The sequence below is a fragment of the Strigops habroptila genome, chromosome 6 (assembly GCF_004027225.2).
Source record: "Strigops habroptila isolate Jane chromosome 6, bStrHab1.2.pri, whole genome shotgun sequence".
NCBI classification, from domain to species: Eukaryota; Metazoa; Chordata; class Aves; order Psittaciformes; family Psittacidae; genus Strigops; species Strigops habroptila.
Window position 1 is genome coordinate 36,524,869 of NC_044282.2, and position 20,236 is coordinate 36,545,104.

General features: G+C 36.5%; 1 protein-coding gene across 10 annotated transcripts in view; it reads left to right on the forward strand.

The window, feature by feature from the left end:
- Positions 1-19,957, forward strand: part of KHDRBS2 (KH RNA binding domain containing, signal transduction associated 2) — a 356,318-nt gene extending 336,361 nt beyond the window's left edge. For 2 of the 10 annotated variants that reach the window (XR_003991958.1, XR_003991965.1), the window contains exons 11-13: positions 660-866; positions 3,143-7,029; positions 19,687-19,957. The gene's annotated coding sequence lies outside the window, so the exon portion shown is untranslated. Of the gene's footprint in view, positions 1-659; positions 7,030-8,668; positions 8,895-19,686 lie in introns of all 10 variants that reach the window. The other 8 variants (XR_003991957.1, XR_003991966.1, XR_003991964.1 and 5 more) reach the window with 7 other exon arrangements.
- The last annotated feature ends 279 nt before the right edge of the window (positions 19,958-20,236 follow it).

Consider the following 20,236-nt stretch of genomic DNA (forward strand, 5'->3'; position numbering starts at 1 on the left):
ATAAGAAGTGATTTTAATTATTCTGTCATAGACCTGATTATGTTAATATTATCAAGAAATGAAACACAACTCCAACTCAACCTCTTCTCACAAGTTCCCATTCTCATCCACACCAGCATTTGGAAGTAATTTGCTCAGGGTGGATATAATTACTCTGATGTATTATTTGCATAGTGTTGGTGTTCATAAAATTCACTGCCACAAACCTCCTTTTTTATTACACTGATAAAAGCATACTCATACCACTGCGCATGGACCATGAGCCTTCATTTCAAGTAGATGATTGCAGGTGGAGAAAAGGTATTGAAGGCAGCTCTTCGTAAATTTGTAGCATTATAAAAAGAAGTTAAATGAGAAAGCTGAGATAAAATTATATCACTGATGTTCCATACAGTAAATTTTCCAAAAAAAGTTCAGAAAGTTAAAAAAAACAAACTAGAAATGTCAGTATTTAGTTTATTCTTTTCCCTCATTTTTTCTCTGTTGTACACGTTCATTGTTTTAGAGATCTTTAGAAACTTTTCTGGCATTCAGACTAACCTTGTGTCACAGAGATGCTGTGTGAATCTACATAAATCATTTAAGCTAAAATATTAATGTGACAACTAATTCTGTGTTCTTCATTGAATATGTCTGCCCAACTTTGTCTTGATTTTCAGCTTTTTGGAGCCTTAGGGAAGTACTGTAGCTTTTGAATGCTGTTCAGGGAATTGGGAGTGTTCGACATCATTTGCAATAAATCAGTGGGATCTGAAGGGCTGCGCCTCAGGTTGGGACTCCACAGCCCCCAAGTTCTGGACGTGTCACTACCACCCTCTTTAGTTTCCTAAAGCACTGAGACTTACGGTGATCTTCTGGTCTATCAGGTGAGCTATGATATTTCTCTATATGTTTTTATTTTTTGTCAAATGTATGATAATTCAGCTTACCTTAGTCTGAAAAAATACTATTTTAAACTAGTTCACCTTATGTTTGTCATTGAAAGAGAGCTCATACACAGATACCTATTATGCATGTTACTTTGAGACAGGGTAATTTATATATGATATATATACAATATAACATATAATTTCTTATGCTCTGTTTCTGTGGTGATGAAACATAATATTTAATCATCTTGCTCACAGAAGTGACACATAAGTAATCAAACTATATTTGTGCAATATGTTGAACATAGAAATAGTTTTTAAAAATGCCAAATATTTGGACTAATCAACTTCCCTTGGAATGAGTTAACTCATTGAGATGTTTATGTTAAAAACAAATTTTGCAGATTCTGGGGTTTTTGCTCTATTATCCACTTGTTCGTCTAAAAAAACCTTGGTGTCTTCATGAGCTGTTGTGAACATGCACTTATTAATGTATGTAAGGTTCAGTTATGTAGCAACATTGTATATGTTGCTGCAAACTATGGACAATGAAAACCAGTAAGAAAGTAAATGTATCTACAGCAGCAGATATTTGGCTGGAAAACAGTGAGCAAAAAAAGAGTCACACCACTATTGTTTAAGACAGATACAAATATTTAATTCAATCTCATATCCAGAATGTATTAGGTCTTGTGCAGAGAAGGGTAGCAAGGGGTCCTGTAATTAAAGGCTGTGTCCTCTTGTATATACTAAAGAACATCATCTAATTATATTAGAAAGTATAAATCTAACATTTCCTAAATCATCTAAGCTAAATTGTAGAATGGTTTGGGTTGGAAGAGACCGTAAAGATCTTTAAAAATCATAAAGTATATATATGGAAGTTGTATTTTTCTGTAATAAGCTTAAAAGATCTTTAATAAGATCTTTAATAATCTTCAGTAATAAGCTTTAGAGATCTTTAAAGATCGTAAAGAACATGTGTGAAAGCTGTATTTTTCTATAATAAGCATTTTTATAGCTATATGTCATATAATAATGCAGTTATTGCATTTAGTGATTAGAAATGAGCTTGTTTCTTTAGCAAACAGCATGTGAAACAAAGGACCATTTTCAGTTTTTGCGGATGATAGCTAGCAACATCCCAAAGGTTTCGGCTAGCTGTCGAAAGCAATATAAACAGCTAATGCGGAGTTACTCTGCAACTGCTCTGGCAGATTACGTACAGTGGCAGCGCAAATACTTGCATTAATCCTGCATACACCATCACTTCACATACCTCTGGTACAGCCAGTCCTTCCCTTGCTCCTTCTGACTGTACAGTAGAAAACAGACCTGAAGCTTAGTCTCCTGCATGCAGAACAGCATGAAGTCCTCTTACAGGACTCCATTCCTTGTCATCGCATGTTCTGAAAGTGATGATATTTTTCTGCCAATGCTATTTTTGAATTTGCTTTCTGCAAATGATAATAAAAATTTGAACTATGCCTTGCTTTAGGTGTAGATTTTTCTCTCCAAAAAGCTAAAAGAATGTGGCCAAAAGCTATTCAAAGTAACACATCTCTAGAATTGAGGAAAAAAACAGTATATTTTTCAAGATTCCTCCTCCTAGTTAGAGCTGGAAATAAACCCTAGGTCACATTATGCACACTCCAGTTTTAAGTAGGCTGTGAGTGAGATAATGAAATGGGTGAAAATATGCAGGTTTTTTAAGGGTTTACTTACATTATGGTTAAGTGTGTTAACACTTTGTAACTAGTAATCTAGGGCTCTTAGAAATGTTTTTCACATTACAATGTGGAATAAGAAGACTGACACCTCTATTATTAGTTGTGCTTTCCACATAGCAGATGGAAGGGGGAAGCTGTTTGCTTTATATCACACAGAATGCTACTCATCAGAACTAAAATACCTTTACTTATATCCCAATCTCCTAACCATTGGACTACATTTCCTAAAAAGGCTTAAAAGAGAGACTTGGAAGTAGTTGATCATTTTCACTCTTTGCCTAAAGAAAATGATTTAGTGTTCTCAGAAATTCAGAGGAGTGATTCCTTTTGGCTTAATAACTTCAGGTTTTAATAAGTGAAAAAGTTTTCCAGGAGGGTGGAAGACCCTACTTATATTTCTAGAAGATTAACAGAAATCTGCAGAAGAAGAAAGGGAATTCTAATTTTTCCCCATCCTGAGCAGTCCAGAACTTCATACTAAAATACCAAGGTTCATCTACTTCTGTGACTTCCTTTGCATTTTCTGACTTTCTTGTTTTTCAGCTGTATATATATATGTGTGTACGTGTGTACATATCCTCAGTTCAGGCCCGAAAGGCAATTCAGCCCCTTTTCAGGTATGTATCAAAAGTTAAATTGTGTAGAGTTGAGGGAACACAAGGTTTGACACATATGCTTGTCCTTGGAATTTGAGGTAAGCCTGTTCTGTGCCCAGTGCTCTGCTGTGGAGCAAGAGATTGAAAAGTGGGCGTAGAGAAGCACAGCCCAATGCACAAGACCTTTGCTGTAATGGAACAGGCTGTTCAAGGCCTTCACTTTGAGCTCCCCATGTGCAGCATTCACGTCATGGAAGCTGGCCTATGGAGTTACCCAGAAGTGGATTTCCTGTACTTCTATAACTATCTTTGCTAATTCTTCCTTCTGGTGGCTTTGTTGTTGAATTGCTTGGTTTTTAAAGAAACGGGATTAGTTTAGGGGAAGGCACTTCTGTTGATAACCCTCAACATTTTCAAAAGATAGAAACTTCCATCTTTAGCTGAGCAATGAAGACATACTTCTGTTTTCAGAAGTGCTGAAAGACTGCAGCTTTCACTATCCTTAAAATTCTCAAAAATCAGGAGTAATCACTGGCACACAAGATCTAAATATCCTCATCCAAAACACCTTTTATGAATGTCTTGTCTTGCATCTTTATACAGACACTGTGGAAATTAACATAGTACAGATTTTGAAACAGCCAGCTGGTATTAATGAAAGCCAGAGAAGTATTGAAGATGCATATATTACACTAATATTTCAGTAATAACTTGAATTGCAGCTGAAGTGAGCCTACTTTATTTTTCTAAAAGCATCACTAATGACTGGGGTATGCTGATGTACTCATGCACTGTAGCAATAATATATGAAAACAGCTAAGCAAATAAGATAAATTATATAAGTATATGCATTTTTCTAAAGGTAGGTAGAATTAAATGTTGGAGAATATTCAGCCTGAGGCTAATAGATACAAGAGATCATACTAGTAATGAATACTTTAAGCTGTTAGTTGATCATAGGTGTTACTGGTCAGTTCTGTAGCTACATCTGTAACTGCTCTGCAGCATGTAGGTTTGGGTACTAAGCTATCCTTGTAGCACTGATACAGAGATAAATGTTTAGTTAGGACTGGATCTAGCCTTTAGGCTGTGTCATGAACTCTCTTCTCTCAAAGTCAAATATTATTTTTAGCTTTTATTGACCTGACCAGCCGACTTCACTCAGCATTTGTTCCCGGTCAAATGCACTTCTACCCCTCTAAGTCTAAACTGGCTGACCAAAAAAGTTGTGGTCTCCGGACATGGAATGGAATTTTATTACTGAGGTTCACAATGCAAATCATTGGAAGTTACATAATAATGTGAAAGGACATTCAATTGAAAGGCTGTCAGAAGATAAAAGTGTATCAAGCTTCCCAGAGCATTCATATTGCAACTCATGGAGTTAGATGACATTGAAAGAGCAATTCAGTGTTTAATGCATGCGCCTCTGATGACTGTGCTCTTCCACAGCACTAGCTGTTGAAGTATCAGTAACAAAGTCTGTAGCATAGAATTTAATACAGGAGTTTTCCATTAAAGAGGTTAGCTGTTGCAGTTTACAGTAACTTCCTTTCTAGCTCAGCTTAACCTGCTGAGGACACAGTACTTTGTCCTTGAATAGGCAGGATTGCATTCATCTTATTCTTCCCACTGGAGCAGAGAAGAAGTAAAGTATGAGTACATCAGAAGCAATGCACAACAAGTGAGTACCTGCAACATAGGCATGTATTATTATTGGGTTGTTTTTTTTTAAAGGTCAATCCATAATACAAGAGAAATAAAAGCAAGTCTGTAACTGTCCTGAAATTCTCTTAAATGTGCAATAACACCATAAAAGATGCCTGTATTTACTACTAATGATAAAACTGCGGCATTACACTAATCAGATTCAACTGCATAATTTTAAGTGAAGAGGTGCTTATGAAATGCAAAATGAACTCCAGAATGGAAGGTTCATTGCTTCCTAATCAAAAGCAGTCAGCTTTAAACACCAGCCAGTCAGGTGATAAGTTTGTCGTTTTTCAGCTGCGCCCATGGAGGGAAGTTGCCAAGAAGGCTTGACAGCCTTTGAACTTTGCACAGCATTTTTTGCCTGTTTCTGAACATCATGTTGATCTACAAAACTCCTGGGAGGCTGGGAGGAGAGGCAGAGTAACAGCAGTTCTATTAAAATGTATTTGCAGCAATGAATGTCAAGCAGAGTTTGTGGTGTGAAAAAATGTGTAGTTCCTTAAAAGAAATTTTCACCACCCCTCAGGTCTGGTTCTTTCTTGTCTAATTGTGTCCAGCTACTTTGGGGGACTGAGGAGTGTCAGTGAGTAATTGCCTAGGTGTCAGAGAAGTGCAGGCATGCAGTGCATCATTAAAAGCCAGAGATCAGGATGTCTGAATTAAAATGGGAGGCTCTGAGTCAATAGATTACTGCTATATACAATTAACAGTACAAGCCAGAAATCATTTACTTTCATAATTTAGGACAATGGCAGCTCTCCAGTGAAAACGTATTTACATTAGTTTTACGTTGCTTTCTACAGGCTTAGTACAAAAGGGAGAGACAAAAATTAATATGCACCAAGGCAGTAATAGAGAAACCTGTCTTTGAACTGTTCTTTCTTTTTAATCAGCATGAGCTCTGCTAAATAGGGAAGAGAATTATGAGTAGGTGGAGAGCATCTAGGTTACTGAGGGCAAATCACTCTCAAGGGAATAACTGCAATTTGAGCAACAGAGTCTGACCTTTGCATGACTTGGGATGAACAGTCTTCTCTGTTTTAACCCAGCATGAACACCAGTTGCAAAGGAACCAGCCTGAAGATGCTCAAACATCTTTCCCTATGTGAAGGTCTGATTTCCCCTTCTTTGGCAATTATACCGTTATCCTGGAAGAATTCTCTAATGCTGACTAAGGTCTTCTATTTCACATCCTCAAGTGTGGGAGCTTACACGTATTTTAGTAATTTTTCATATTGTTTGAAGTCCCATTAAGCTTCTGAGGTTCTTAAATTGCTTCTTGGAGCTTTTTATCATGTAACTTGGGTTATAAAAGTAGCACCATAAACATTAATTGAACAGCCATTAAGCAGTATGGCTGTTTGTTTTGGGTTGGTAGAGGACGTAAAGCTTCATACCCTGTGGTGGAAAACAATTAGATCTGATGATGAACATGCTATTAAATATACCATTACCAGACTTCTATCAGTTGAACTTTAGAAAACAGCAACCAGCTGTAGCCAAAGAATACACAAGTGAAAGTCATATTTTAATTGTCATGTCATAGCCTGTTATAAATATTGTCGTTTCTAATGTATTAGGCTAATGACAGTGACTAATGGTAGTCATTACCTCCGTTCATTCTCATAAAAAATTTCCTCAAGAGAGGATGATCATAACTAGAATGCTGTTTAAACTGTGTTTTTCTAAAATAGGGGACATAAACATTTAAATACCAAGAGGTTGGATAGCTAATTTATTTTGGTTTGAGTGTGTTTGACAACTACAGCTCTTGTTAATTGTGCCATGAGTTGAACAGATACTCCTTTTGGAAATGTTTTTGGCAATCTAATATGTATATACATGTCATGTCTTCGTATTTTCTCTGCAGGGTGGGATAAAAGGTGAACCTCACAGCAAGATATCTGTGGCCAGAAAAAAAAAGTCTGATGCCGCCCCTGTAGACCCTTAATATTAAGAACATTGAATTTCCTCATCCATTTCTTATTTCAGTTATGAATTCTGCTTACTTGACAGGTACAGAGTACTTCATTATATGCACAAACAGAAATGCTTAAATGGATGAAGCAGCTATTTTCGTCTGATAGGAGCTAAGTGGGACATTAAATTAATGCCAAACAAGTGAGTGCTCATTTTAGTTTCATTATAAATGGCTGCAGCGCAGCAGTAATGTGTTGACTCTCATGTGCTGACAAGTTCTATATTTCTTACAAACTTCCCTTAGAGCTTGATGTGGAAAGACAAATTCACACTCTGCATGACGAAATTAGCAGCAGATGCATTAATAATTGAGTAAGGATCTCCAGAGACACACTGTAGTTTAGCAGGAGAGTTGGTGACTGGCTGATTTTATCTAGAGGTTTCTGTCATATATATATGTATTCTGTCATATATATATATATGCACTTACGTAAGCCCCAAGTTAAGAGCCACTGCCTGTATATATATAGCCTTTGGTATCAGATCTGCTTCCTACTTTTAGAAGACCTTGTCTAGTTACATTTGGCAGGTCCACAAGCAGACTGACAAACATTAATCTGGACAGTATGTGGCCCTCCTTCTTCTGTGACTGTTCTCAAACTTACAGCCAAATTCAACACACTCCCATCTAAATTTGTCTCTGGACAATGAGTGGAGTATGAGTGATTGAAAGACTTCCACTGTATGCAAGACTCTTGCCATAGGCCTCCACATATGGAGTTCCTGTAGAGTTGAAACATTTTCCTGAAATGCAAAACCCAGCTTCTCTCAGAAAAGCATTATATACTGTACTGCCATCTTCATTTCCATCCCTGTAAGCAAAGTTGATGTCCTTTGAACCACATGCATTGCAGATTCCCACATTTGGGAAAGGACAGAACTTGTGTCTTTTGGACAGGAGCAAAGTAAACAAGAGGACTGACAGAAAAAAACCTCTGCTTTTTAAAGATACCACCAAGGCCACAATGCAGTTCCTGAAACTTAAATTATGATCATTCCTCACACCAAGTAATATGCTTAGAAGACATTGATAAAGCAGTGTGACTTCTCATATACAGCATTTCTGGGGTACTGTGGGGTTTACTGGGGTATTTACTGGGTTAAATTCTCATGGGTTTAAAATCAACATTTTATTGCACTGGTGCCAAGAGAGTGATTGAATTACTTGAATAGCAATTCAAATAATGTGAGAATTTGTCCCGGTTAGAAGAGTAGCAAAATTTAGCACACTTACTTACTAGATTAATTCCACATAGTTGTCAGCGCTGCTAACTGTCCATGCAGATATCAGTCACTGGCTTCAAGTTGCGCAGGTTGAAATGACCTCTGTGTTTTGCTTTCCTCCAGTTACAGGTTATTTTATAAATCTCAGGGTCTGGAAGACAGAAAAATTTAACTTCAAAATATCTATCAGTGTATTTTGTGGAGTTTCGTCAGCTAAATGAAAGCTAATTCCAATCTTAGGTTTTTTAATATATTGCAGTATTTTGAAAAAGCTATAACATGATTTAATAAAGTGGTACTGTCTGTAAAACAATACTCACTAAGATAACTATGAAGTTCAATTCCTTCTTTTTAGGTATGCAACTCTCTATTCAATAATGGTGGATATGTTATTTATTCCGTAAGAGTTTGGTATCAGTGTTGTCCTAATCAAAAGACTGTATTTGACATCTTGTTAGTATAAGAAACATTTGAACAGTTTTTGTTGTCACTTAAAATAGGAAATAAATCCCAGCAATTCATATTGGTGTAACAAAGTAATGTCTCAATCCATTAGCCACCTTGAAATATCCTGCAAGTGACTCAGCTGAAGAAAGAACAGTACATTTTTTCCTTTCTGATGTTGGACCGCAATACAGATATTAGAGATAAAAGAATATCAGATGAAGGAGTAAACATGCTAAAAGAATACGCTTTTTCATCACCACCTCTTCTTCTGAGATGCTTGAAACAAAAATGTGGAAATTAAAGTAGACTTACATATACAGTTTTGGTGGACAGAGGTAACATTTCAGAATAATATTTTTCATTTGATTCATACATGTATAACACATTTCATTGCTGTTTAAAAAAAAATAATGTTACCATCATCTGAGTTTTTAAGGAAAAAAATAAATACTTAAACAAGATCATATACTGCTGGATGAGAAGAATATACATGAGTAACATAGCCCAAAAAAGAATAACAAAGCTGTATTGGTAGGGATGGGGGAGCGAAGTTAACTACGTCATTAACTATGGCATTGTGCTTCACATCTCTGTACAGTGGGCTTAATCGTATTAACAGCTTTCCATTCATTCTGTTATTCCTATGGAATAGGATTCTAAGTCTGCTCCAAGTTAGTCATATTATGCAATGAAGAACTTTTGTCGGTTGTTAGCATATACAAGGTACATCAGAGGTGCCCCTGTATATGCTTAATATGTGAAGTAATCACTAAATTTCACAAATCCAGGCAGTTATCACTCCTGTAGAAGCAAAGAGAGATTTCTAGAGTATAAATAAACCAGTGGGTTTTATCCAGTTTTTTGCAGATCCTTGGATGTTCAAAACAGCAAAGCAAATTAGAAGAACCCCTTCTCTTTTGCTGTCATGGTAGTTTTGCACTTGAACATATGAAGATTTGTTAATATAAAAGCTATTCAGTAAGATGTGATTTTCTTATAGCACTGTCTTGAAAAGTAGCAATAAATGTTGCATACCAAATTACAACTTTCATTGAAATGTGACTTCATTTAAAAAAAAAAAAGACATCTTGAACACCAGATTTTTGTTCTTTGGTGTCTTCAATCAGAGGTAGCCCACTTAGAAGTAAAAAGATAATTTTTTAATTGCCAGCCCAGTAGGCTCAGAGTTAAGATCAAGTGGCTACTTTTGGTTTATGCCTCATGACTAATATTGATGCTTTTGCAGGCCAGGATGTTGGGGTTTTTTTACCTTGTAAGTTCACAGCCTCCTAGTCTTCATACTATACCTCAGTTACCCCTTTCTCTTATTATTATTATGTCTCTTCTGAATTGTTGCTCAGGTATTGTTTAGATGCTATTGGAACAAGTTGGCAAGTCTGTTGGTACTCCATTTGTGTATCTGTACCTCATAGAAATTTTCCAGAAGAATAAATTGTATCATCTTAGATTTGATACATGAAATGAGGGGAAAAAAACGCAACCACCTTCTTTTACATTTTTTTGTCTTCTTGAGCACAGCTTGTGAAGAAACTGGTAAATGCTGCGTCCTCCATAAGCACTCTGCCGAGCTCTAGGAATAGCCAACACAGCTGTAGCAGAGCAGGATGTTACAGCAGCAAATTGTTGCTGCTAGAAACTGGACAGAATATCGGTTCTTTCCTTGGGAGCTCTTGGGATGACAGATGAAATATGGACAGTGTCTATAGAGAGTCTTAGCCTACTGTATTCAAGCAAAACAAATACATATAGGTAGGGTCACTGTGCATATCCAAATTATGCTCTGAGGGCTGTGATAGCTGGGCTGAGCTGGCAGGGCTAAAAATACAACACAATCCCAACCGAATGTATTTGATTTCTTTCTAGCTTGCCCTAAGAAGAGCAAGGGCAAGTGTTTCCATATATTCTCTGTAAACCTTCTTTGAATTTAACAAAGCCAATGGGATGCCAAGTACATGGTGTGATCCAAGCTTTTGTATAAAATGATAACCCATCATTCATCTTAGCATCATCTTGTTCTTATCAGTTCATCTCAGTTCATCTTGTTCTTCTGCTGCTATTTGAGAAAATAGGACCTATTTTTCAAATATCCCATGTGAGAAGGGCAGCCTCTTCTGATCACAGAAAAAGGTGTGTATTTTTACCAGCTTCTTCTATCATGGTCTTCATCAGTTCTCCAGCATGTCTTAATCCAACTACTGTTGTCACTTTCTTGCTTCCTTTCTGTCTTTCTGATAGTGCATAAGATGTCTGTTGACTTCGTAATTAAAATGTCTGTTTTGAACTTCACTGTGCAGACATGTCTAAAATTGGGCACTAACTTAACACATGCAGTTCCAAAGTCTTCAGTATTGCACAGTGGACCAGTCATTAAAGAAGCAGACTTTTTCTTCAAGATCTCATTTAGGAGCTTACTTTCCCACTGCTGGAACAGTAAACCCAGTGTTTTCTTTCAGATACTCCTCTGAAGTATCTGAAGTGTAACAGTCCTTCAGCTGCAGTTCCCTGTCCTTTCTGTTACCCTTCCTTTGCTAATCACTGCTCCTGTGGAGTTAATATGAGATTTGCACATGGATATATTAAAGCAATTTTGATGATGGGAGGCTTTTGCAACTTAAAAATGGCAGTCTTCATGGGAATAGGATGAATATCATGGTGTGAATAGATAGGGGTTACAATCGTAATCCAAGCTGGAGGTACATTCTGCATACTTTCATCCTCTTGTAAAGTAGTATTCAGTACACATCTCCACAGATGTATTTGTGTGCTCTGTCTCACTTAATGTACTTCTACACTTGACATTTTAAGAAATAAAACTTTTTTCAACATAGATGGTGCAGTAAAAGACTTTCAAAGGATAATTACAAGTTCAAAGACTTTAGTTAAGACAGCAATTCCTGAATAAAGCAACTGGATCCTCTTAGTTATTCCCTAGTTAAATGCACTAAGAAGGTGAAATGTTAGAAGGGCAGGAATCTCAAGATGGAAGTGGAAGAGGGAAACACAAAGTGAGAGAAGATGGAAGACTTTTTTTCCTCTGACAAATAAAAAGTTGTGAACCTCGGATGTTACCTAGCACAGCCAACTGAAGTGCAGGCGAGGGATAAGGGATATTGTGTGGATTTTAACAGTGCTTGCATAGAAACTACCCATAAAGGCTGTTGAATTATCAGTTGCTTCAAAATCAGGAGACAATGTAGACTGAAAAGGATGACTTGGAGCAGCTCCTGAAAACTCCTGTGCCCAGACCTGAGAAGAAAGGCAGATGTTCACAGATAAGGTTTCCTTGTCAGGGCAACAGATTTTCCACTCTCTATAGCTTTAACATCATGCCTACATGAAGTTAAAGCCTTCAAACTGAACCTAGCTTTTGGCTGGTTTGTTTCTTTTTAAGTAATGGTTGAGTAAGGGCTGGTAATATATGCATCATTTTTCAGAATATAAAAACAGGCAATAAATTATTAGTGTTTATGTAAATAAGAAATAACCCAGGCAGTAATCATACTCTTATAAGGATTAAAAGCTAAAACCATCAGCATGAACCACTCCTGTCTTTCAGCAAAAAGAGCAGAGGTTAAATCCTGTGTGTGTTGTGAGTGCTCTCTAGCTTCCTGTTCCACTTTAGCACAGTGGATTTGGCGAAATAAGCAATTACACCGATAAGCAGCAGACCTCTTCCAGATGGAGAGATGCACCAAAGAAGAGGTGACCTGTTGGATAACCAATGCCCAAATCTGAGCTACGTGAAAACTTAGGAATATCAGCACTTCTAACAGTCACTCAGTAGCAATGGGTTCTTCAGGAAGAATAACTATGCCAACAAAGTTCCTCCCCAGCCTCAGGAATTTGATGGTTCATTTTCACCTCAAAGGATAAGGATTTACATTCCTTTTTTTTTTTTTTTAAATAAAATGCCACATTGCTTTAGAATTTTTCTCTGTGTTAAATGTACAGAAGAGAGTTCAATAACAGGTTTGCTCTAGAAGATTGAAGTGGGGTTTGGTTTGTTCATTCTTTTTTGGGCGGTAATGAGCAGAATGTTTCCATTAATGGAATGAGCAGAGTTTCCATTACCCATAAATACATTTTTATGATGTATATTAGAAGACTTTTAGTTCAGTGCTTAGCAGTAATTTGGCTTAGTGATTCGTGTAACTTAATTTCACATTTAAAAAAAAAAAATTGTTTTTCTCTGAAGTCTTCTGGTTTTGCTTGATCTAAATTAAATGACTGGTAAGATTTTCGTCAATAGGGAGCACTGACAGTTTAGCTACTAGGATTTTTCAAGTATTTTAGTTGCCAATTTAAGCACACTTTGGGGCTATAAAATAATGTTTTAATTGCACTTCTCATTCATTTGCTGTTTCTTCGACATTTGTTATGCACTGAGCAGCTGTTTCTATTGGCATGGACAGTATGACTTCTATATATTTTCCATGAATTTACTGAATTTAGAATCAAGGAATATATGTTAGTATCCAGATTTCTGAAATACATGAATCTGCATTTTGTCAAAATGCGTGTTGGCATACCAGTGTGTTTCTCAGTTGCCAACTTTAACATCATCTCTGAAATTTCTTAACTGTCTTTTCAGATTTATCCTACTTACTTATATTTTTATTACTTCCTATTTTGACATTTCAGCCATAATCTTATATTTTAATCAAAGCATATTACTCATCAGTCTTCATAAGGTGGTGCAATGTCAGTTTTATACTCCTATTGCTTGTTATCAGAATCTCATCCAGCTTGTTATCCTCTCACAGTCAATCTTTGTCCAGAAAGATTTTTAAGGTTTGACAATAATGACATAGTATAGAGAGCAAGATTTTTTGTAACAATTGGTTGTTTAATTGGTAGTTGAGTGGAGACCATTTTCACTACTTATGTACTGTAAGCTACAGAACAGCATACAATGACTGAGACTTCTGCAGCCTTTTCTGATGCATTATATAGTGCCAACACTAGAAGAAACATCCTGAATTAGACAGAAATATGTTATCTGTGTCTCCTGTTCTCATGCTCCAGGTCTCTGTCAGCATTTCTACACTTTCTGTACCCCAGAAATAATTTCTGTAATATTGTAATATGTTTAGCATTCTCACTATATATTTTTTAGTAAAAACCAGTTATTTTGTAAATATTTGTGAACTCTAGACAAGAATTCAGCTCATCCCAGTATCTGTGGATTCAGAGTAAGCTAAGTGTAAAAATACTGAGGCAAATAATTCACTTAAAGAATATAATATATATGCTTCAGCGGTACACATACATCACTAGAATACTGCATATGCCTGTCTTATCAACAAAAGGGCAAGTATTCCCATCACATGGAAATTGGTTGGCACGACTAGTTCTCTGTGGGAATCTGGAAAAAGGACAACAAATGATTTTGTCAAGGACAAAATGAGAAGAAAGGGGAACATGAGAAGAAACAATAAGGCATTTAGGCATATACTTTAAAAGATTTGAATGATCCTGATCCAAGCAAAGGACAGTTAAGAGTGATAAATGTAATAACTCTGAAAAATAAATATGAGAAGTTGTGTAAGCTTTTTACTAAAACCACAAAAGGTTGACTTACCATAAGCTATAAAAGATGTCATTAAATCATCAGCCTTTAATAATAATTGCCTGTTGTGGTTTCTGAGATGCTCCTTTCTCTCCCTGTACTCTTGAGTACTATGTACAACTCCAGGAATTGATACCTGTAAGGGAGTTTCAGTGTCAGACTGATAAAGGAAGTAAAAACCAAAAAAAGTCATACCTTACTGCAATAACGAGAAATCCTGTTCACCTTGGCAGGTCTAATCATAGGTGCATAGGTTCTAAGATCTGTCTCTAAAAATTATACTGTGTATTATATGAGTACAGAAGACAGTTTCATAAATGGGCTACATCAAGTCAATTCAGTGGTGTTCTGTGGAGTGTAGTCTGTGTACCAATAAAAATCTCCATGATTTGCATTAATTCCATTAAAGTAGCACACCACCTCCAAATATTTATAGAGATCAAGCAGACTCACTTCAGGATGATCCCTTCATACATACCAGAGGTACCATTACCCGAAATGTAAACAATTGGCATCTGCTGAACTATAATCCCTAAATCAGAAACACAAATATTTGGATTAACAAAAAATGGAAAGCCTCATTCTTTGTTGTTGACCTCCCAGTACATATATTTTTTCACTTTCAGTGTTATGTGCGTGACTAGCAGTCTTTATCCAGGACTGGAAATGCAGTGGCTTTTTGCCATAGTGACCAAAAAGGACAGCGGTGATCAAATTCAAGCCAATCCAAACTCCAACTGACTTGAGGAGATTTGAAATCAAGCCTTCAATTCAGTGCTACACTTACGATGCAGTATAAAACAACTGAGCTTTGATATTCTTAAGAATCAGAGAAACAAAAGGATATTTATTTTACCCATTTAAAAGAGTAGATGGATCTGATACAGGAAAAAGTTGAGGAAATACAAAACATAGCTTACATATACTGTCATTGAAATCTGTGTGATTTTTGTATACATAAAGTTTTAGCATTCCACTGCACCAGAGACATGTTAAGTGTTTTATTACAGGCCTTGAATTGCTGTCTATCATATTTGCAGTGCATATATCCATATATATGGATACAGAATGCAGATATACAGAGTAATCCATTGTACAAACTAAAGCGAAAACAATGAGCAAACTGCTTAAACTCTAGTTCTGAGGGAACAAAATTTGAAAGTCTTCTCCAGAGTAGTTAATTTTTGGACAGTGTTTTTTCTTGAAGAGATTAGATACAGAGCTAGTAGAGAGCACTGAGAAGTTTGAGAAGGATAAGGAAAGTACTGTCTGGGTTGCAGGTATTGTTGCTCAGGACCTGGGGCACAAGCAGTGATCTTGGAAGTTCTGCCCATTGTTTCGTGCTGGGCCATACGAATCCCAGTAGGACAATCCGAAATCAAGCATTTGCTGGGGTTTCAGGGCTTCCAGTCTTCCTCTTTCAAAGTCATGCTTCAGACACTGCTCCCAGCTGCCCTGCCAGAGGCTCTAAAAGTTGTTGGAGCTACTCCAGCTCCATAGCAGGAGGACAAGAAGCCAAGTGCTCCAGGTCAACCTGCCTAGTGAAAGGGTTTCTTGCAGCCTCTGCTCCTTAAAGCAATGGATTGGTAACTGCAAATTGGAGCCGGCTGTGACCTCTCTGAATCAGCAGCTCTTTAGAGCCTTTTGAGGTGGTCACTGGGTGTTGGCTTTGGTAAGTTGACAGGGAAGCAGTCGTATTTCCACTCGATTCTGCCTAGTTTTACACATGTTCATCACAGGTACTTGGTGTGCACTCAAATTTTTTTATTCCACAAATCTATTTGGTGGGGAAATAACACTAAGGTAAGTTTCAGGAAAGACTGGGATTGCCCACATATAAAAGGTTAATGCTTTGAAAATGCTACAAAACAATACAAAATCAATAAAATATCCCTAAGTGCAATTTTAATTGTTTTAATAAGTACTTTTCATGCTCTGTTTTCATTTTCCAGTAATTTCTGGACACATTAGATTTCACTTTACTCTGTAAGAAGAAAGGAAGCTTTTCAAATTTGATGTTAGGTTATATATTAAATTTTAGGCATCTGCATTAGAATTTCATTATGATTTCAAAATTATCAAAACAGTTACTTTTTATCTGTGCAAATATGGAGAGTTTGCTTTTGTTTCTACTTTGTCATAAAAATTCAAAAATTCTAGGCAGTATAAAAAAGCGCACCCTGAATCCTAGTGTCAACATTCACCTATTTCTCTTTTTAAAATAGACTGTAATTTTACCAGACATCACTTTAACCCCAGGGAAAAGGAAAGTAGCTCTTGCCATGCTAAATAATGAGCTGTGTAATTTCAGTTGTTGGGGATCTATTCTGTGACTCCAGTGGGAGAAAAAGTTATTTCCAGTGGTTGTGACTTTTGGAAAGAACAGAAGGAAAGGGAAAGGGGAAATGGAAAGGGAAGGGAAGAAAAAGGAGAAGAGAAAAAAGAGAAAAGAGAAGAGAAGAGAAAAAGAAAAAAGAAAAGAAAAAAGAAAACAGAAGAAAACAAGGCAGAAGGAAAGAAAAAAAAGAAAAATCTTAATGTTAGAATCCATTGATAAAATTAAATTAGTGTTCTTGGGTTTGGCTTACTGGTTAAATATTTGGGAGCACACAAAAATATTTCATAAACACAGTGAGAGCTCTTCAAATGTAAAACCTCTGTCCTTTCTTCAAGATCCTGGTAAGAAAACTGGGTTTTCTACCAAAATTGTATGCTTCTAACCAAAAGCCAGAATGTCCTGCCACTAGTTAACACTGTCAGAACACCATATCTCAACTGTTCTTTCTTGTTTAATTAGACTTCACTCCTACTGTCTAGTTTTGAATGGTATTTGTGCATTTGTTATTCTCTAGGCTCTTTTTCACAGTCCCCTGAAAACAAAACATAAAATCAATGATGCTGAAGTTTGTGTAGGCTTAATGTTAGGCAAAAAATGAAAGTGCCTAGTCCTTCTGTCAATAGGATGCATTTGTGTAGTTCTCCATGTAGCACTTTAAAGTAGGGTAAGTGACAGCAATCAAATTCTATGAGGAAGAGCCATATGGCTCCGTTTTATGGGCAGCTGGTTTTATAACAGTTCAGAACAAAACATTCATGACCCTTAAACAGATTCAGATTACCCATGTAGGTGGGCAAAGAAGCCATGCACAGTGCTGTGGAGTTCATCTTTTCCATGTAGTGCCCTGTTGGGAAAGCATGCCAAGGATTGTGGTTTATCAAGAAAGAGGAGAAATGTTTCCTCCAGGGAATCTATAGATTCAGCAGGCAGTTGTCATGGTTTTCATGGTTACTTGAGGTCAGAATACAGTAATTAGTTCATACCTGTAGTCTTTAGTGCCTCCAATAAGAATGCGTTTGAAGGCATCCCCAGACAGAACAGGACAGTCTGTGGTGATATGCCATACTGCTAATTCAAATATGTAGGCACTAGAAAAGGTTGTAAATTCACATTTAGGTCACTATATATCTGTATGCATGTGCCTGGTTACCCGCATGTGCATCCATATGAATACTAGATCTCTGAAAGAATCTTAAATTACTTGGATTGGCTCTTCTCCTTCCTTTTGATACTGAGCTGTCTGTATGAATTGAAAGTGAGAAAATAGTTAATACAGTATCATTGTAAACTCTTCCTGATTGATGACTTGCCTTCTCCCAGGATCCAGCATCATAGCACAAACCAACTGGTATAACCTGCAGCTAAAACTGCATCTTGGAGTTCTGCTTCTCTTGTAGGGAGATATGTTTTTCAGTAATACTAATGTTCAGACTCAGGAAAAAAATGTATCTAAGGAAGCGTGTTATAAACAGAACCTTAAGCTATTGCTCTTCTTGATTATACTAATCTGTTTTCCTGAGAATCAGGTGAATTGTTACCTAGGTGTCATTGCATCACCATGTTCATCTCTCAATACTTGTGGGTGTGATAGAAACCACTAAAAGAAATTCATTGCCCAGACTAGACAGTTTCCTCTGTTACATGAAGATATTTTTCCTATTGTATCACTTGGTTTGATAAGTGCTAATATAAAGATTCTTACCTAGTGCTTTTAAAATGCTTACTGATCTACAGAGACAGAAAAAGCAAACAGCAGTTGACAAATTGCTCTGACAGATAGTGCAGCCCCTCAGGAGGCATTCATAACATTGTCACCAATGTTAAGTTATTTTTTCTCAGGAGCACCGTTAACAGTCACACCACCGAATGTGTATGTAATTCGGTAACATCAATCCCAATGCTGGGCAGTTCTCTCAGTCAGAGGTTAACTAGGAACAAAACCACCTCACTATTGAAAAGAAAGTGGAAACAAGCCTGAAGTGTTAAACACACAGTTTAAAGTCCCATTAATACAGGCATTTACAGATAGCAGAACTGAACTGTGGACACAAGTGAGCAGTGTATTGACTTTTTAAAAATTGAATACAAAGGGACAGTTTGTGTCTTAAGTTTTTTTTGATTAGTAGTTTATTTTGGTTTTAGTCTGTTTTAATCCCGAGTTAACCAGAAAAAATAGTAATTTTGAGAAGGACAGTCTGTCAATATAGATAATAAGTTTGATATGAACTATGAATGGGATGCTATTTGAAGACAGATACAATCCCTGTAAGAGTAAACAGGTAGATAGTATTCAGAAATCGGCACAGATTTATTTGTTTGCAACATTTGTGAAACTGACTGGAAAGCCATGTGCCATTATGGTTTGTTGAAAATCAAAAAGATGTACAGAAAATAGTTCTGAAGTGAACAAAATTTAGGGAAAATGTACCAATAGCAAAACACAAAAGATAGATAGATAGATAGATAGATAGATAGATAGATAGATAGATAGATAGATAGATACTCTATGTGTTAATTCAGTCAAGACTAAGAAGTAGCTTGACTATGGCCTTCAGGATTTCTGACAATTAAGAGCTCTCTAATTTAGGAGAAAGAAATGTATAGTTAGCTGGAGCCAAGAATACCATCTTGTCTCCCTTCACCAAATTAACAGTGGGAGCTTTTAACAACTGGAGCAATCTCTGTCCTTCTGAAAGATATGCTACATCTCAGAAACTACAAAGGCTGATAATTTTGGGACCACACAGGAGTCTAGACAAGACCATAATGTACAATTTCTTCTGCCCTTAATATCTATTTCTGAATTTAAGAATCTGCAAATCAACAAAGATGAATAAGGTTAACAGAATCTGGCCTTCAGTCATATATGTTTTATCATTTAATTACATTTCCGTTTGAGGATCATAATTCAGTTCTCTTATGACTTTCTCTCTGAAACTTTTGTACAGATCCCAGAAATAGTCTTTCTTATTCTAGTAATTAAACTTTGAGCCAAATAAATAGAAGTTCTTCAGCTTGAGACTCTGGATTGTCATGAGAAACATCATTTTAGCTTGTTACGTGTGAACACAGTAATAATACAGCACAAAAAGCATTAATGTCTGTTTTAGCCCTTGAGCTATACAAATGTGTGGTTCTGTTTTGATCCTGCTTGATATGCCATGTCTTGACTAGGTTTTATTCCATTCCATTTTTACAGGTTCGTAAGACTTTAATCAAGAAGTCAAAAAAAAAAGTATCTAATGAACAGCAATTTGAAGCACAGCATTCGGAAAGGTCAGAATGGTACATTACATCCTTATTATCCAAAAGAACAGATGAGTTTAATATCCTGGCAGCATTTTCCTGTGAAGAAGATATTAAACAAGAACTGAAAATGGCACAAGGTTTGCCTCTTTCTTTCTTCTGACAAAGACTGTAACAAGATGATTAAACTATACAGAATAAATCTCTTTCTGAGTTAATGTTCAGTTGTGGATCCTGCCTACATTTCAAAAACCTAAGCTAACCAGAGTGCCAAAACACATGCTATGTGTTTCAGGTCCCTTAGAACTTATTTTACTGCATATATGACCCAGTTTCCATTAATATTTTCTGGTCTTAAAGATGGAAAGGCATATTAATTAAAGGTACACAATGCAATGAGTTTTGGCAAATGCTTGTGTTGAACTGCAACAAAATATGCACTACATCAGCACTGCTTAAAATATAGGGGTTTCAGCTTCTGTTTGAATAGACCTAACAACAGA